Here is a 16,096-nt window from a genome sequence, read left to right as displayed (position 1 = left end):
TGTCTTGGGATTTCCAAGCTTTCTTTACGTCAACTTGCACCCCCAGAAATACACATACACTGTGGCTCAGGTCACCCAATCAAGGCAAAATAAAAAAACAAGAAAACAAACCAAAACCCCCAAAACTTTTAAAATGTTTGTTCTGAATGGTGAGAGCAAGAGTTGTCGAGTGGATTGAATTCTTCAAAACCTACACATTTTTTAGACACAGATTTAGAAGTGCACCTTTGTTCCTGCCACACAAAAGAAAAGTAAACCCTTGTTTAATGGTTAACAATTTTTGGCAGCTACTACCTTTTAAACTACTCCAGGGCCAAGATGACTATCTGGAGAGGTGAATTACAGATCACTTAGGCAGGACATTATGCCATGTTGACCTACTCTGAAGTTTGATTTTAAACAGTGATTATATTCTTATTGCGCAGGCTACATTTACTTGAGCCTTGTTATCTGGACTAAATGGTAATAGAGCAAGCAAATACATTTGTGCAAATGTTGAAAAAGAGCTCAGGGGCTGTAGGGAACCGTAGAACACAGCACTGTAGTTCGGATTGAAGGGAAGTCTTGTTACAACCAGGAATTTAAACTGAGATGTTAATTTAAAAATTAGAGCAGAACACAACCAAGTTGCTTATCTTTAAATCGACATATTAATTTTCTGGATTTTTGTCTGACTCGACTGCAAACTACAACGGGGCTAATTCAAAATAAAGTCTTACCCGTTTCTAAATAAAGTAAAAGTTATACTGGCGTGGCAAAAAATTCCTTATTTGGGTTTTATTGCCAAACCAAAATTTCATTTGGCTGATGCTAATGCAACACACACACACACACACACACACACACACACACACATGCACACACGCACAACACCTCTTGATAGGATGTTTTCTTAATTCTCAATTGTGTGGAGGGCCTACTATGAACAATGCCAACCTGTGCATTCACTGCCAGTAAAATCAATTGGCTGCACTATCTAATTGTGGCAGTCATCTTTTAAGTGCTTTGATCTGTGGGTTAAATGATATGCTGATTCTGTATCCTTAATACCTGCCTTATAATCTCCCAATTGCTGCTGTGTCATAAAAATATAATTTGGAATAGTTAAACTATAACTTGGGTAAAGCCTGAACTAACTTTAAAATGATTCTGAAAACTGAGTAGAACCTCAATCATTTGGAAGTAGGACCTCAGATTTTTTAGCTTCCACCTCATGTCATAAGTTAAATTTAAATAAAGCAACTTTTAAAAAGGCACTTTTGAAGCAATTGGGGATATTTGAGCAGACTAAATATTAGAGGACAGTAAGGAATTATCATTAATTTTGTTACTTGTGATTACATTTTGTGTTTTTTTTTTTTTTTTACATTTTTAATTTATTTTTGGGACAGAGAGAGACAGAGCATGAACGGGGGAGGGGCAGAGAGAGAGGGAGACACAGAATCGGAAACAGGCTCCAGGCTCCGAGCCATCAGCCCAGAGCCTGACGCGGGGCTCGAACTCACGGACCGCGAGATCGTGACCTGGCTGAAGTCGGACGCTTAACCGACTGCGCCACCCAGGCGCCCCGCATTTTGTGTTTTTTTAAAGAAATCCTTTTTATTTTGATTTTTTAATGTTTCTTTTTGAGAGAGAGGGCATTGTGAAGTGGGGAAGGGCAGAGAGAGAGGGGGACAGAGGATCAGAAGCAGGCTCTTCACTGACAGCACAGAGCCCAGTGTGGGGCTTGAACTCACCAACTGCGAGATCATGACCAGAGCCAAAGTCAGATGCTTAACTGACCGAGCCACCCAGGCTCCCCTTTATTTTATTTTTTTTTAATGTTTATTTATTTTGAGAGAGAGGGAAATGGAAAGGAAGAAAGAGGGAGAGAGTGAGAGACAGAGAGAGAGAGCGAGCACACGAGCAGAGGAGGAGCAGAGGGAGAGGGAGAGAGAGAGAATCCCAAGGAGACTCCATGCCTGTTCCATCCCGAGCAAGCAGAGCCTGACGCGGGGCTCGATCTCACAACCTGAGATCATGACCTGAGCTGAAATCAAGAGTCAGATACTTAACCCACTGAGCCACCCAGGTGCCCTGATTACATTTCGTTTTATTTTTAAAGTTATTGAAGGGATTCATGTTGAATTATTTAATAGTGAAATGACATGAAGTATGAGATTTGCTTAAAAGGACCCCAGAAAGAACAAACCAGAAAATAGTGGTGGTGCTTGATGAAACAAATTGGCAAAATGTTGATAATCATTGAAGGTGGGTGGCCAGTTTATGCAGATTTACGATTATACTATTCTCTCTACTCCTGTGCAAGTTTTTAAAAATGCTAGAAAACAACAATAAAAACAGGTTACTTGCTGGGTAAAAAGCAATGTACAAAACCCCACCAAGGATAATTTAGAGCATCAAAACTTAAAGGGCTCACAGTGCGATATCACTGCACATGTATTACAATGGTTCAAAACGAAAGAAACAGGTAAACAAAATCTGGCGATATCAAGTGTTGACAAGGGTGTGGAACAATGGGAACTCACCCACTGCTGGTGGAAATGCAAAATGGTCAGGTCTCCTTGAAAAGAGCTTAGCAGTTTCTGATAAAGTTAAACATAGAATCAAACGATGCAGCAATCCTACCCCCAGGTATTTACCCAAGAGAAATGAAAATTTATATTCACTCTAAAATCTGTATGTGAATGTTTACAGTGGCTTCATTCATAATTACCCAAAGGTGGAAACAACCCAAACATCCTACAACTGGTAAACAAATAAACAGTGGTGTCTTCATACAGTGGAATGCTGTTCACCAACAACGAGAACAAACTACTGATGCGTGTGCTGTCTTTGGCACGGCTCTGGGCACCTTTCTGAGTCTTGCTTCTCTTTGTTTCTAAGTCGACCATATCAAAGGAACATGTTTCCGCAAAAACATGCACGTGAATGTTCACTGCAAAAGCATTCCACAACAGCCAAAAGGTAAAAGCAACCCAAATGTCCATCAACCAACAGATGGACAGACTACAGTTTATCCATGAAATGGCGTACGATTCAGCTAGAGAGGAATAACATGAATCATGCCACAATGTGGATGAACCTCGAAAACATTATGCTGTGTGAAAGGAGTTAATCACAAAAGACCACATATTGCGTGATTCCATTTATGTGAAATGTCCGTGAAGATTGCCAGGCCTGGGAGGAGGAGAGAATGGCAAGTGACTGCTCGTGGGCACAGGGTTTCTTCCTGGAGTGATAAAAACTGTTCCAGAATTAGATAGTCATGATGACTGCACAAGTCTGTAAATGTACTAAAAACCACTGAACCGTTCACTTTAAAATGATGAGTTTTATTTTAAGAACAGTAGTCATTTGGCACACTGCACAAAATCATAAAATTATCGGTTATCTTTTATGGGTACAAATCACAAAGTCCTCGTGAACTTTGGATCCCGGTGCCTGGGTATGTAGGAAGGATTTTATGTGTATGAATATTTCCTGAACGCATGATTCTTTTGGACGAAAACCATCTCAGTTTAGTTTAAAGAGGTTATCAAACTTCCTTTTCTCATTTATTCAGTTCTTTCACTGGAGGAATTTTACCTGAATGTTCTTCCACTTTGGACCAAGGAACCTCCATTAGAACTGAAAACTTTTCCTTAAAACTCTTGGCCAGTTGCACGCAACCCTCTGTGAATTCCTTCCAGCTAAATATTCCATCACTCTTTTGTTCATTAAAAGAAATGAATTCCAGCAGCTCGGCTTTGTAAACAACTTTGCAATAAAAAACAAGTGTTCACATTCAATGAATGAAAACCATTTTAGACAGGAAATGGGCTTCAGGTTCCAAATCCAGTGCCTGTGTTCCAAACCAAAATGTGATTAGGAAAATATTGAAATGGGAATTGGGAAGCTTTTTCTCGAAATAATTAACTGAAGACCTTTCTGTTCCTTCAAAATTGGAAGAAATAGTAAATTGAAAACTCTACCTTTTCCATAGTTAAGGAAGGATTCCTATATCAGATATTCAGGTAAAAATGAGAGGAATCAAATATTATCCTTTATTTGTTGGGATAAGAAAAGATTTTGAAACTGCTTCTCTCCATTGAACTGTTTCAGGCATCTGATGTGGGTGGGAGTAATAAACTTGGAATAAGAAAGCTTGGGTTCTAATCCCAGGTCTTTTGCTTTCCTGCTATGTGACCTTGGGATTTGATGAAATGAAGAGAATACTGCCTAACTAGGAAGTCGTTATGAAGCGTAATTGACAATAAACAGAAGAAACACAATGCACACGAGCTGATAACCCCAGATGTGGTAAATCAGACTGAAATATTTATTGAGTTGTTATAATATGCGCAAACCACCGTGCTTGGGGTGATGACACCCGGAAGAATAAACATTTAATACCCCTACCCTCACAGAGCTTACAGTCTAGTGAGGGAACACTGCCTGCTTCTTAGGCACTAGGAACACAACTTTTCTTTTTCTTAGTCTTCATTCATCTGTGTGAGTGAGTGCAGTGATGTTTTACATGGTCATTTTCAAAGCCACTACAAGTAAATAAGAATATTTTAAAATAAATCTTGTCATGATTGGGCAACCAAAGAGTTCTGACTAATAAAGCCAGTAAGTGATACTCTGAATATTCAGTGGGAAGGGAAGTGAGAAAATGGAACAAATCAAGAGTCTTGTGGACTAAGTATTTCACCCAGAAGGAATTATCCCCCCGGTGTAGAACCAGAACCCGTTAAGGAAAAGATACTGCAATCCAGCCTTATCTTAGAGGTTTCCTTTGTAACTTTTGGACATGTTAATTTCATCAGCCTCCCCCCCACTCCTGTTTTAACCACAAGTTTTAGAACCATTGAGGAATTATGTCAGCATCTTTCACATTTTTTTTTCCTTTACAAAGAGAAATCTGGAAATTCACTTTCCTCTTACAGCCAAGACTGGGAAGTTTTGATCTAGATCAAAGTAGTACTCCTGGTCTTACTCAATTTTTATTAACCCAAAACTTTGAAGCATGAGGTTGACATTAGGTTATTTCTGAAGCTCCTTAGTCCCTATTCTCCCACACATCTAGGTACTTACTTGAGTCCTGCGCATTTCGTGATTTTATGGAATCTCTCAATGTATATTATAAATGCTGGTGTTCAGCTCCACAGCCCAGGAAATGACTGTATATGTGATATTTCCTCTAAAACCTTGGAACATTTCAATAATTCTACACTTACTTGGAAATACATGTTATTTTCTAAATCAGAGAATAACACTGTTCAAATAATTCACTCAAATATTGAGCTGATCTTTCAAAGTGAATGACCCACATGAAGGTTTCCAATATATATGCCAAGAAAAGCCCCTGGGGTCTGGAAATCAACAAAAAGAAACTGAATAAGGTCATTGCACGTGCTGAAAAACGTTTCCAGCTCATGACTTGCATATTTGTAGAAATATTGCAATTTGGGGGCGTCTGGGTGGCTCAGTCAGTTGAGCATCCAACTTCAGCTTAGGTCAGTATCTCACGGTTTGGGAGTTCGAGCTGCGCATTGGACTCTGTGCTGACAGCTCAGAGCCTGGAGCCTGCTTCGGATTCTCTGTCTCCCTCTTTCTCTGCCCCTCTCCCCCTCAAAAATGAATAAACGTTACAAAATTTCAAAAAGAGAAATATTGCAATTTGAGATATTGTTGATTCACATTACCGCTTACTTGAGGCAACTAAATATTTCTGTATCCTAAGGCCAATATGATGGTACCACCCACTTTTCTGTTGGAAATTCCAAGTTTTTAAATGAAAACCTCAGAGTAGAGTCCTAAAATTGCTTAGTGGGAAATATTTTTCAGTGAAGCCGTATCTTACAACCACATCTGCTGAACCGTAAGGTTTGTCAAGTTGTGGTCACCCTCCGGCTGCCCTGTGGCCGACTTAACTTATGCCCAAAGGAATGCATGAATATAATAATCAGAACATCCGTAGCCCTGAAACTTACGTTATTCTATAGTCTGTTTACTAGTGTTTGGGTAGGAAACGATTATTTTATTTTTTTCACGAGATAAAAGCAAATTGCTGACAAGTTTCTTACCTGGAAAACAATATGCTTAATAACTCAATTATTAATACTCAATAATTAGAGTAACTCAACTTACAGAGTAGATTGACACATGGATCTATGTATGTCTTACACCAAAAATCAGTCTAATGAAATTTAAAACGTGAGAACAGCTTCTTAATATTTTGCTGAAATTGGCTTTTTTTTTTTTACTTCAAATCAAATCTTTTAAGTATGACCCAGCTTCAAAATTAAATTTCCAGGGAATGAATAAGACATTATGGAAACTGATAATGCTGAAAGGGATTTTTTTTCTCCTTATTCATCCCCAAGATGAGTGGCAGTGCACGTTACCTATCTTGCATTATGTTTGCATTTCCGTAACTTCCAAGCCTCTTAAAATTGTAAACTATCGTAAAATTCATTTAGCAAAGAATTCCAAAATGTTTTCATGCTCCTTGAGGACAAATATACAGAATATCTTCACAGAGATTCCAGGTATAGAGAAAGGATTTCAGAGATTCAAGAAAAGCCCAGAGGGTGTGATGAAAATAGAATTGATATCTCACTCCTAAAAGGGTTACTTAAATGCTTTTGATATATTCTGACTCTCCTACGGCAAAACGATCTGAAGTTCTGCTTTAGCTCATCGTCCTCTATTTAGCCACCATTATGCTCTACAAGCTTATATTTCAAAGGCATAATGTTTAAGAAGAACATTAAACAAAACACCGGATCAGAGGATGGAGAGAATGTTAGTGTTTCCTTTATTTCAACTTAATGAAATAATTTAAGGCAAGAACTTGGTTCACATTACCGATACCATAAAGTTCCAAGTGACGAGACCATTTAATAATAGTGGCTTATATTCCATTTTGGTTCAAAATATCTCAAGAAACTTCAACATAAAGTACTTGTAAAATTTGACCTCCAGACAAAAGTGTACAATATATCTAATCTGGAGGAATGTATTTTAAACAATCTATATCTAGATATAGACCAACAAGTAGGGTAACTCCAGGATCCCTCATTATCAAGAATCGCCAACATTGTATACTTTATTTGAAGTGACCGTAGTCCTTTTTTTAATCCTCTGCCCCTTAGGGATGTCTTTAAGTCAAGACCAACCAAACGGCACTGTATGTAGAGCCCAAAGGACATTTTGGTCCTGGGTGTACTGTTGGCTTTATTTGCTTCAGAATAGGGAAATACAATCCACAGGCCAAATTTGATTCACCACAAACCAAATTCTGGCATGGACATTCCCTTACATACTGTCCGTGGCTACGTTCACACTAGTTGCAGAATTGAGCTGTTGGAAAGAGACCGTACAGCCCACAAGCCCAAAACGTATATTCCCTGGCCCTCCACGGAGAGTAATTCTGACTCTGCCGGCCAATCTTTCCTGTTTTCCGGGTCTGTCACATTTTGCCTGGTCTCCATGATTTCACCCAGACTCCTCAGTGCCCAGTCTTAATCGCCTTGACATCTATGTTCTTTCTAGAATTTCTTTACTCGCCCTGCCACCTTTTGTCTGAACTCTTGATAGTGACTTGTTTTTTGACCAAGTATCCAACTGCCACCAATCCGTTTAACCTTTTCTGCCTATACTCTATGAACCCCAGACATTCTTTTGTTCCTGACTAGCATTTCCATCTTCTTCGGATGGACACCACCAGGAATAATGACTTCTCACACCATCACCACCCTGCCATCCTTGCTCTAGCTCTATGTTTAGGTTTAAACTCTAGAATTGTCCATGCCTAGTGTATATTTTGTTGTCTTTGGGGTAGAATACCATCAGGGAATGGTGGTATAGCATCATGTTCTGAAGACCAAATCAACTCTACATGCCATCCTACTGGCCTACCTAAAAATCAGGTAGCCTGTTTCTATCCTTTGAATCTCTTATTTTAAATGGGGGAGAAATGCCAACTCTTCCTCACAGAAGAATTCCAACTAATACGAGTAGAAAGAATGATGGAAATAAAAAATACAATTTCTAAAGAAAATAGTTCTACATAGAGTTAGAAAACCACAATGATGACCTCATAAAACAATCCACCAGTGGATGTTAAAATGAGTGGATGATAGTCGAAGAAGAAACAGGATGTTTGCTTAAAGAGTATCTCTCTCGAGATATCTAGTAATTACCAAGGGAGGCAAATAGTAAGTGGACAGTGGAGAATCCTTGTAGACACCACCTTAGCCAGGTGATCAAAGTTCATATCATCGGTCATACCTACAGACATGATGCACCTCCAGGTATGTGACACCAGGAAGAGCTCATCGCTTCTGCAGTATTTTATTCTCGCCCCAAATGCATAACCTCAGTCTGATCATGAGAACACATCCAACCCAAGTTGATGGGCATTCTACAAGACAAGCAACCAGTACTCTTCAAAAGCGTCAAGGTCAAGATCTGGAAAGAAAGAGAAACTCTTACTAACCAGAAGAGACTAAGGAGACGAGATAATTTAACACAATGTGGAATCCTAGATGGGATCCTGGAACCAAAAAAAAAGTGGGGGGGACATTATGGGGCACCTGGGTGGCTCAGTCAGTTAAGCGTCCAACTTCAGCATCCAACCTGAGATCAGGTCATGATCTCACAGTTCGTGGGTTCAAGCCCCGCGTCGGGCTCTGTGCCGACAGCTCAGAGCCTGGAGCCTGCTTCAGATTCTGTGTCTCCTTCTCTCTCTGCGCCTCCCCCACTCATGCTCTGTCTGTCTCTCTCTCAAAAATAAATAAACATTAAAAAAATTTTAAGGACATTAGTGGGAAAACTGGTGAAATCTGAATAAGTTCTGTACTTTTGCTAATAGCATTATGCTAAAGTTAATTTCTTAGGGGAAGCTGGGTGAAGGGCATATGGGAACTTTCTGTGCTATCTTTGAAACTCTTCCCTAAGTCTACAAATATCTCCAAAAGAAAAGAAGAGCTGTTAAAAAGAAATTGCATCTTAGTTCCTGAGGGGTGTCTTGTGGGAATCATGTAACAAAATTAGCTCCAAAAGTTTCCTTTTAATCCTTTTTGACTTCTCAATTACTTCTACTATTTTTGCTAATTCTCCAAATAAAAGATTCCCAAGGTTGACCGAATGATGTAGTCCCATAACCTGTGTTAAGATTGCTTCTTTCCTCTAGCATGAAGTGTCCAGCACCCAAAAGCCAGTTATGAGTCTTCTCCTTTTTAGCAAGGGGGCAATACATTTTCCACTCGGAAGGACAGCCCTGGTAGACGCTCATTCTAAACAGACCCAGGCTCAAGGTGGTGGGTGACCAGACAGAAACAGAAATACCATATAGGGCAACCACATCACCAGTCAGAAAACTGCTTGGTGAACCTTGGGAACGTCTTTCATGTCATGAACAGAAAGCCTAAAGAGCCATTTTACATCCTAGAAAATACTGAAAGGTGGAGTAGAATGATCTAAAGAAGAGCCTCTTGATCAAACCACATTGGGGCTTTGGGGACAAATTTCCTGCTCTCAATTCTGCCAGTTTTCAAAGAAAGTTATTTATTTTTGGAGACTACTATGACATTCCTTCCTTCCTCATTCAGTATGTATTTGGGCTTCACCACTGTGTAGGGCATCGTGCTGGTCAGTACCTTGTGGCCAACATTAACTGATCCCGGAGAGAAGCCTGGGGCTTAATGTTAGAGGAGCCGCCTTGCAGTTCTATCTCTAGCGCTGTCGGTAGATGAACTTGAGGTGTAGAGCCATGGTTCCCCGCAGAGAACTGACTCTCCAAATGTGTCAGAGGTTTAAAAAACAAGAGGTTTAGGGGCAGGCAAGTTTGAATTTCCCAGGGATGCTTGATCATTAGCCTCACCAGGGAAGCATTTCAAAATATGTGGGTTGGTGGAACCCGAGAATCACTGTGTATCTCAAATTCCGTGGGTGATTATTATGACCCTAAAGTTTGGGAAGTGCTGATCAAGAGACAAAATTGGAAGGCAGGCTTAAATAACTGGCAAGTACAATAGAAATGTAGATTGTGTTACCTTTTGTTGTATTCACTGATGACGCGTTTAGCGTAACACATTTCTAAAACAAGTGACGGCCTCGGCTGAAAATAGTACTACATTCATCTTTTGAAGAATTGGGCTTTTCTGACCTTCTAGAGGCAGGAGGCGGTGGCGGTGGCGTAAGGAAAAGGAGACACCTTCCCGACCAGCAAAATCATCAGGATCCACCCTAGGGCTCAGCACTGACATTGTATAGCCACTGTGGCTTTCCATGCAGCCCTTCTGTGTAGAAAAATGATTGTGTTCTCATGGGATTGTGACCCCACATTCCAGGATAAAGTCAGCAGATTTCAGGCCATCCCTCTAAGATAGGGTATCCCAAAGTGCGGATCATAGAGCACTAGTTCTGTCTGAGGGTCGTAACTTCTGTGGACAAATGGTTTGGGGCAGCTTGGCATTTTATATTCATCTGGAGAGCCATCGCACATATTAGCACATTTAAAGCTCTGATAAATCCTGCATGCCTGGTTGACATTGTTTAATTCACATTTTTCAAATTAACATAGAATTCTTTTTTTTTTTTTTCCAATAGGAGGACCTCTTCACACCGGAGAATCTGCCCCTCGGAGAAATCTTGAGGAACCTTGTCCTAAGGTACTAATATGGTGCTGACGTCTAGAATTATTTTATGGGATTTAACGCTGATGACAAGGAATAGGCACTTACTCTGTTCTAAGACGAAATTCAACAGAAAATTAAGTACACTGAAAACAATGCACTTGTTTAGTAGCGGGTGGAAATAACCACATGGAAAAAAGAAGAGAAATTTTTCATTTTATATATCTGTTTATATTGTGGGGTTTAGGAAATCAAACAAGTTATGGAAGTCTAATTTCTAAATTGAGCAAGAGACATGCGCTAAATACTACTGGTTACCCTGCTCTGTTGGTTGCTGTGGACACTCCCAAGGGATATGGTTTGCAGAGCTTATAATAGATTTGTGGTATTAACAGAGAGTGTTTATTGAGTTCCTAATATGTGCTAGCATCCAGTCTAATGCTTTACATCTATTATCTCACTCAGTTCCCACAATAGCCATGTAAAGTAAGTACCAATATTATGCCCATGCTTTCTGGATTAGGAACTTCTTTTTTAATTTTTAAAAAAGATTGATTGATTTAGAGAGAGAGAGAGAGTGAGAGAGCAAGTGGGGGAGGGGCAGAGAGAGAGGGAGAGAGAGAATCCCAAGCAGGCTCCACGCTGTCAGAGCAGACCCCGACACAGGGCTCGATCCCACGAATCCTTTGATCGTGACCTGAGCCGGTATCAAGAGTCGGATGCTTAGCCAACTGTGCCCCCGGATTAGGAACTTTTCTAAGTCGCACTGATAATTAGTAGTAAAGCTGGTATCTAAGGCCTGAAGATTCTCACTCTAGAAACTCCAAGCTTGACCATTAGGCTACAGGGCCTCCGGACGGCACACGTGGGTCCTTGCTTACTGGGCATGCAGAAGGAAGGATTACTGGACTTGGGGGCTCATCTAAAAATTCCGCGTTTTCTGTGAATCTCAGCTTTATTCCCCCTAAAATAAATATTTTTTAAAGTATTTAGCCAACATACACACAATAATGCAATCAATATACATCCGTGTATCTTATACGTTTGCTTGAACTTTCCTATCTCTTCAAAGAGGCTCCTACTCCTTGCTTTTGTAGGAACTTTCTGTTTTGTAAAAAAGCTTGGCCGAGTTCATTTTTGCCATCCAACTTTAGTGACAAGGTCGCATGTGAAATTTCGATCTCGTTTGGACTCTGCACATGGCACATTTCGTAGTCTGTCGTTATTTCCCAGCGATGTGGAATGAAAGGCCTTTCCTTGTGTTTGTTGGCAACCTTTGGTTCCTCGGTCATACTGAGGTACTATAAGCATGAATCGACCCTGCCGCGTTACCAGGAGTTTTAGTCGAGCATACTAGATATTATTTCAGGCAAATCCTACTCGTTCATTTTCTGTTGGTTAAGTTTGGTCTTCTCCCATCCCTTTGGGCTTCTATCTTTGAATGTTTGTTTACTGTTCTGTTGTTTTAGAAGGCAGGCTTTCTCGTACCATGGGATCCTTTCAAAATATTAAGTCGACCGTGACGATGACAAAACACTCTTATTGAATTATCTTTTCTCGTGCTGCCTTATTCCCCGCAGTTTCTTGGTCGGGGGGCGGCTGGGGCAAGACTTGCTACTGACTGGGTGCCAAGCTGTTCGCCATATCACGTCTGTTGAATGTACGTGGGGTGAGAGCTCATGTGCAGGACCAGGGGTGTCCTCGCCTAAGTCCCTTCCCTTCCAGATTCCTTTCAGGATGACTTTCCCATTTCCTGTCCTGCTGATCACTCCCTTGGAAGGGATTTGAAATCTGGAGTGCCTTTGATGTTTTCTTCTGGCCATGCCAAAGGCTCCCTGGGAGACAACAGGCTCTCTCAAGCCTATGCAAATGGGTTTTTAAGTCAGTGTGGCTGCCAAGCTGTTGTGTTTCTTTGCTCTCTCTTTGATGTCCATCTAGCATGGTGCCTTGTATGCCTCACCCAATGCCTGGCATGTAGCAAATTCTCATTACCATTGCCTCGGTATGGAAACTTGCATGGAAAGTATTTCTGGGACTCCCCCCCTCCATCCCAAGTTTATTTCCTTCTTCCTGTTCCATCTCCTTCCCTCTCCCTTCTACCATTACAGACATTTGCCAGATGTTAAGAAAATTCAATAAATTGAAACAAAACAAAACAAAACAAACAAGGAAAACCAAGGAGAGATAAGAATGTGGTTTCTTCAAATAACAGACTACAGGGTTGGGATAAATGTAAATGTCACTGTACTCACATACTGAGAACTTAAGGTTTCGAGGTTTCAGATCTCCTGACGAGGCTTTGGACTCATCCAGTAAGCCCAGCTTAAATATATTCTGTTCCTGTTCTTTCTGAGGTGTGAGAAGAGTATTTATGGAGGGGCTGATCCCAAAATGAGGTGTTAACAAATCAGACAATCCCTTTCACCCCCTCTTGACACATACTGGCAACTCTCACCACATTCGTTTTATTTTATGCTTACTAGTTGGTTTCCAAACGAATTTTTTTTTCATAAAGAAACTAGTGAAATGAAACACAAGGGGTGTGACTTTAAACAATGCCGTGTTAAATTTAGAGTTTGGATAAAGCACCGATGTCGTTAAAAATATACATGTATAGGGGCGCCTGGGTGGCGCAGTCGGTTAAGCGTCTGACTTCAGCCAGGTCACGATCTCGCGGTCTGTGAGTTCAAGCCCCGCGTCAGGCTCTGGGCTGATGGCTCGGAGCCTGGAGCCTGTTTCCGATTCTGTGTCTCCCTCTCTCTCTGCCCCTCCCCCGTTCATGCTCTGTCTCTCTCTGTCCCAAAAATAAATAAAAAACGTTGAAAAAATATATATATACATGTATATACTTCGGTTCCTAGACTCTTGGACATCAGAATATTCCAGTGGCTTTAAAGGATGCCATGTTAAATTTAGAGTTTGGATAAAGCGCCGATGTCATTAAAAATATACATCCATATACTTCAATTCCTAGACTCTTAGACATCAGAATGTTCCAGCCTAACTCCCTGGGATGGAGCACAAAGGGGTTTGTTGAGATGTGGACGGGCTGAGGGACTTGAGTCCCAGGTCGACCCCGAGTTCTGTTTTCTCTCAAGACTTTAAGCATTCTTTTCTCTTTCCTCCTGACCGGTGACGGTGACGCCAGCTCTGTTCCTCCTGGGAATCCCCGACATTATTCTTCCTTTTCAACCTGAATTGTTCTTCCTGGCACCTGTCATTCTTTTTGTCATTGTATTTGGTGTCTCCCTCCAGCAATTCCAGCAGATGCTTCTCGGCTTTCCTTCCCACTTTGAGTTTCTAGCAAGCATGCCTATATCTGCTTTAACCTCTGCTGTCTTGGGCCCTAGCGGTATTTCCCAGGGAACTGGTCAGGCTGTATAGAGCGGGAAGATTGGCGGCATCGTGTTGCTTCAAATGATAATAAATAATGCAAAGAGAGGGGCAGTGTTTGGGTGAATACGGGCAGGGTATTACTTCTCTTTGCACTTGAGTAACTATGGACTAGAGAGAAGCAGAGGCCCAGATAATCCTGCCACCTAAACATGAAATTTGCCTGTGGCTTCTGAGTGCTTTCTTTGCAATGAAATTTAAATGTGAGCCTTTTGACCTTCCAAACATTCACACTTTACACACCAGGGGTGTTTTAAACCCTGGCCTGAGGCACTGGACAAGGTGTCCGGGTTACTTGTCCTGAAATCCTCCATTTCAAACCTCCTTTGCCGAGGAAGGGCTGCAGGCCATTCTACGGCTTTTCATAGCCAGACTGTTCTGGTTGAGGATACGTGTTCTCACGGTTCAGCCTGCCTTTCAAGTCCAAGGGGCGTCATCATTAGTAGTATCGGCCCAGCATTTCCACCGCTCTGTGCTTCCTCCTTCCTGGGAGGGCATCGCTGAGAAAGTCTTGCCAAAGTCATGTTCAACGCGCAGAGGGGGAGTCTCTGGCAATGACCTTCTTTCCTGACTATGGCCAAATATGTTTTCAGAAGGAAATAAATACATCAAAACACAAATACAGAAATATAGAAATATCTAATATATACATTTATTAAAAATGTGTATTTATTTCGGTATTGATTTGCTTATTTAAAAGAAAACCTTCTTGCCAGAGTGAAAGCAGGATTTGTCTATGATAAAAATCACAGAAAATAAGAAGGAGTTAAGGAAACCATTGGACCAAGCCACAAAAAGTGTTGCTCTAAATACATGACTTCTCAAATTCTTTAGAAGTATTTATGAACATTTTATAGTATGCCTTGTACTGTCTTAGGTATACTGACATCTAAAAAATAAGTATAAGAGATTATCTCTGCAAACAGGGGCCTCACTATCTTAAAAACAGAAACTTTGCAGCATCGGGCACTGAGATAGCATTCAAAAAGAAAAGTTGAATGAAAGAATATGCATTCAAATTATGTTGGTCATAAGAAATGGAGGAAAGAATGCTTCATTTTCACCGAATGCCAAAAACGACAGAAATTTGGAAATGTTTGCCCACGAAAAATAGCTCAGAGCTTTCTTAGCCATATGTCCCACTCAGCAAAACTTCGAGTAATTTACCATCTCATCTTTGCCTAGAATATAGTAATAGCAAATAGAGGCTAAGAGGTGGAAAAAGAGAATTAAGCAAACATTAGGGCCATGGTTCATTTTAAAAACGTATTTACACTCAACCATGTCTAAAGTTGATTACAGATCATTAGATTAAATTATAGACTCTTTTGAACCCCCAGTGGGCTCGTTCAGAAGACAGTCAGAAGACAAACTGGGATACCAACCAAGCCTGTCCTACGGGTACTTGAGACCACTGAGATTAAATTCTCTCACACCCTGAATGCTTCAGCCTGCTATCACATGTAACTGTAAATGTTCAAGGTCCTTAGACGTAAATGTGCCGAGCTTAAACCTTGTTTTCTATGCAGAGATTTTCAGATTTTATCACATCATACATAATGGGACAGCAGACAGCCCCACCTGTCCCCACAAACATTTGCTGGTTCTTTTGCTGTCTCCTTTCTCCCAGGCCTCCTAATAGCTACTGCCCAGGGGTCTGTCTAGCTCTTCCGTAAACAGTCTGTGGTTGGTAACAGAGAGGGCTGTTTGTCCTTTTGGCTTGGGCAGCTTGAAAGGCTGTGTTGAGCAGCCCATGACACCGACCAAGAAAATGTTGGAAGGTGATGACATAAGGGACTCGATCTGAAGACCGATTGTCTACCCTCGCATCTGGTTGTTCCCGGTTTTGCGTGATGTGTAAGAGGTAGAGGATTACAAGCATTGGAATTGTGTCAATCTGTGTAACAGCCCTGCTTACGTAGAATGTGAATTGGACATATTGTGTGCTCGAGGGTGAATGGATCTCAAGTGTGAGGTTTAACAGAACATAATGTGTTTGGATGGGTGCCCCAGTTCTCTCTACCGGAAGCCTGACCCTACTATTCTGTGGGGATGTAAAGGCACCCCATTAGCCA

The 16,096-nt window shown here is 41.0% G+C and overlaps 1 protein-coding gene across 1 annotated transcript in view; it reads left to right on the top strand.

The window, feature by feature from the left end:
• The window catches only part of MID1 (midline 1), a 588,063-nt gene that overhangs the window by 182,931 nt on the left and 389,036 nt on the right, over positions 1 to 16,096 (top strand). Inside the window, exon 4 of the mRNA XM_058713622.1 lies at positions 10,603 to 10,664. The gene's annotated coding sequence lies outside the window, so the exon portion shown is untranslated. The remainder of the gene's footprint in view (positions 1 to 10,602; positions 10,665 to 16,096) is intronic.

This window comes from Neofelis nebulosa, chromosome X, assembly GCF_028018385.1.
Source record: "Neofelis nebulosa isolate mNeoNeb1 chromosome X, mNeoNeb1.pri, whole genome shotgun sequence".
NCBI classification, from domain to species: Eukaryota; Metazoa; Chordata; class Mammalia; order Carnivora; family Felidae; genus Neofelis; species Neofelis nebulosa.
Note: the sequence above shows the minus strand (reverse complement) of the source record. Positions and strands in the feature narration are given on the sequence as shown.